We start from the raw sequence: 3,575 nt of genomic DNA on the forward strand, positions 1-3,575 counted from the left end.
CCTCCTTGGGTTTCCGAGGCAGTATCACTACGGAAGTAGGATTGCCCAACCTTCCTTCCGAGGAGTGGCTGATGGGTTTGAACCGCCAGCCATCTGGTGAGCAGTCAAGTGCCTTAGCCACTATGCTACCAGAGCTCCCGTACACAGACTAAGAGGCTGTAATTCAAACAGAAGAGGGAGATACTAAGTAGATTAAAATCAGGAAAGATGTGCATCAGTGCTGTATTATCCTTTCGCCATACTTATTTAATCTGTACGCTGAGCAAATAATCCAAGAAACTGGACTATAAGAAGAACACGGCACCAGGATTGGAGGACTACTCATTAACAACCTATGATATGCATGATACAACCTTGCTTGCGGAAAGCAAAGAACACATGAAGCACTTACTGACGAAGATCAAAGATTACAGCCTTCGTTCAATATGATCACACCTCAACATAAAGAAAATCCTCACATCTGGGCCAATAAGCAAACGGAGAAAAGATCAAAGTTGACAAGGATTTCATTTTACTCAGATCCGAAATCAACATCCATGGAAGCAGCAGTCAAGAGATCAAATTACGTATTACTGTGTTGGGCAAATGAGCTGCAAAAGACCTCTTTGAAGTGTTAAAAGGCAAAGATGTAACTTTGAAGACTAAGGTGTGCCTGACTCTAGCCATGGTATTTTCAATCGCTCACAGGTATGTGAATGCTGGACAATCAATAAGGAAGACTGCAGAATTGATGCATTTGAATTATGGTGTTGGTGAAGAATACTGAATACACCACAGACTGCAAGAAGAATGAACAAATGTGTCCTGGATGAAATACAGCCAGAATGTTCCTTAGAAATGAGGATGGTGACACTTCGCCTTTTGTACTTTTGTCATGTTGTCAGTAGGGACCATTTCCTGGGAAGAGTATCATGCTTAGTAACATAAAGGGTCAGTGAAAAAGAGGAAGACCTTGATAAGAATGATTGACACAGTGCCTACAATAATGGGCTCAGGTATAGCAACAGCTGTGTGGATGGCAGAGGACTGGACAGTGTTTCGTTTTGTTGTGCATGAGGTCACTATGCATCGGAATGACGTGATGGCACCTAACAACAACATTGTTCTGTGGGAAGATACATAGTAGTACAGATTTTTCAGATTACGAATAAAATACACTGACTTTAAGGTTTGATTATATGCATATGTGTTCATGTGTTAAGTAAAGAGCTGCTGCATAAATGTCCTAAAATTACGCTTTAGTACTACTCACAATCAATAATGTCAATAGATCAAACAATATATTGTATACAAAAGGAGTTTTTAGAACTTTATAGAAAAATCTTTTAGAATAGAAGAAAATGTTAGAAGATCAAAAGTTCTGGTTTCAGACAGATCTAGGTTTCAATCCTGTTGCCACCTCTTATTGATGACATTGAGTGAGTGCGGTGTAGTAAATTACTTAGTGTGGCTTTTCTAACCATAAGTCTCTGTAAACTCCAAGGTGGGATTTTCTATGAGCAACTGAGGAGCTCCTGATTGCTAAAGTCACCCACCTGGAAGATTTCTGTTGGGAGTGGCACAAAACAATGTTCTGGGAGGTTCCCACTCTCTCTCAGGTGCTTAGAGTTATGATGCTGTGATTGGCTAGTTTGACCACCCTGCTGGGCTCAAAAAGAGGCCTCCTAAGGCAGAACTCTCTCTGACTGCTGGCTGAGGAAGACCTGCTGCTGAAAGAGACAGGCGCTCCTGAAAGAGACACGTGCTGCTGGGAAAGAGACGCAAGAGACACGCATTGCTGAGTGAGACACTGAGGGACCAGCACTGCTGGGAAAGAGACTGTGAGAGACTGTTGGCTGAGGGACGGTGGACTGAGAGAGAGACTGAGTGTTCTCCCTGAACTTGAGTTGTAGCCTGGTGCTTCCCTAATAAACCCTGTAATCCGTGAATTCTGTGTGGCCACTGCAGTGAATTATCGAACCCAGAGGAGGTGGTGGGTGCTTTGGGAGGAATGGTTGGAGAAAGGGCTGGAGGGAGGCAGCATGTCTGGCCTTGCAGTAATAGGCTTGCGCTATTGATGGTGATTCTGCCTTCCTCTTGTGGGATTAGAGGAGGTCAGAATATGTGGCCACTTTGCCGTTTTTGCAGTGAGATATTTAGAATCTTGAATCATCATCTCTAAAATGAGGGGTAACAACTTCTAGCTGAAAGGGTTGCTGTGATGATTAAATGAGAAAATGCTTTGGTGAAAAGTCCCTAGCACTGGTCCTAATCTTAGCACATATTATTATTTCTTTCCTGTTTCAGGGGTATCAGTATCGAATATAACCACACTGGAAAATTAGGAACATAAAAACTGAGGTCAGATGAAACAACAACATAGTAATGGAGTGTCTCTCTAATTTGGCTTGGTGTATTGTAAGTAACAGGATTATAAAGTACTCTAAGAGGACAAAACTGAGTCAGGAACATAACCAAGATGAATTGAGAAATGATTAAACATAAAAAAAAAAAAAATTGAAAGACAACAGTATTGAATGTTTATTATGTTAGATACCACATTATGTAAAAAAATTTTGTGTATGTTTAAATGAAGAAACAACTTGTATTAGTTTTCTGTCTAAAAACAATTTTGTATTTTCCATCAATCCATTTGAAATGGGGGGAAAAAACAACAACAAAAAACCATTGCTGTCAAGTAGATTCTGACTCTTAGTGACCACACAGGACAGCAGGGTTTTATAGAATCAGATTGCTACATCTTTCTTCCACAGAGCAGCTGGTGAACTTGAACCACCCACCTGCTGGTCAGTAGCTGAATGCTTAACCACTGTGCCACCAGGGCTCCTTTCCCTACCAAAAACTCAATATTATAGCAACACACATAATACATCTAGCCAGTCAGTATTAACATATAAAATAAAAGCCCATTATGCAAAGAGCAGCACTGTCTGGCTTTATCCATTCACATGAAGAAAGCTGAATACTAGTGGATGAAGTATTCTGAAGCAAGGAACTCTTTTTCATCTTCCAATCTCTTCCTAACACCTTACATATCTGCTGTCATCAGGGTGAGCAAAAGAAGAAAGTCAAGCCAGAAGAAGATTAGCGGAATTGGCAATATATCTAATCAGGGATATGGATAGGCTCTGGTTGTTAAGTAGTTAGGAGACAGAAATGACTCAGAGAATAGGTGAGGCAACTGTTCAGTGAATCCCAGATCTCAGTGGAAATAGCATATTACAACTGTCCTTAAATTCTTTACAGGCTGATTGAACTGCCTAGGAAACACTTTCATTTAGTAAGGCATGCAAAAACAGGTTATTAGGTACTAAAAGAGGAAATAGCAGAAACATGACAATAAATAGTTTGTTGATGTTGTTATGTGCCGTCAAGTTGGACCCGACTCATAGTGACCCCTCCTTGGGTTTCCGAGGCAGTATCACTATGGAAGTAGATTGCCCCATCTTCCTTCCGAGGAGTGGCTGTTGGGTTTGAACCACCAGCCCTCTGGTTAGCAGTCAAGTGTCTTAGGCACTATGCTACCAGAGCTCCTAACAAACACAAAATTATGAATGTCAGAAAAGCTAAAAAAA

The 3,575-nt window shown here is 41.0% G+C and overlaps 1 protein-coding gene across 1 annotated transcript in view; it reads right to left on the reverse strand.

The window, feature by feature from the left end:
* The window catches only part of ARID2 (AT-rich interaction domain 2), a 325,308-nt gene that overhangs the window by 76,894 nt on the left and 244,839 nt on the right, over nucleotides 1–3,575 (reverse strand). The gene's annotated exons all lie outside the window — the stretch shown is intronic.

This window comes from Orycteropus afer, unplaced genomic scaffold (assembly GCF_000298275.1).
Source record: "Orycteropus afer afer isolate SDZICR_OR568_19922 unplaced genomic scaffold, OryAfe1.0 scaffold00045, whole genome shotgun sequence".
NCBI lineage: Eukaryota > Metazoa > Chordata > Mammalia > Tubulidentata > Orycteropodidae > Orycteropus > Orycteropus afer.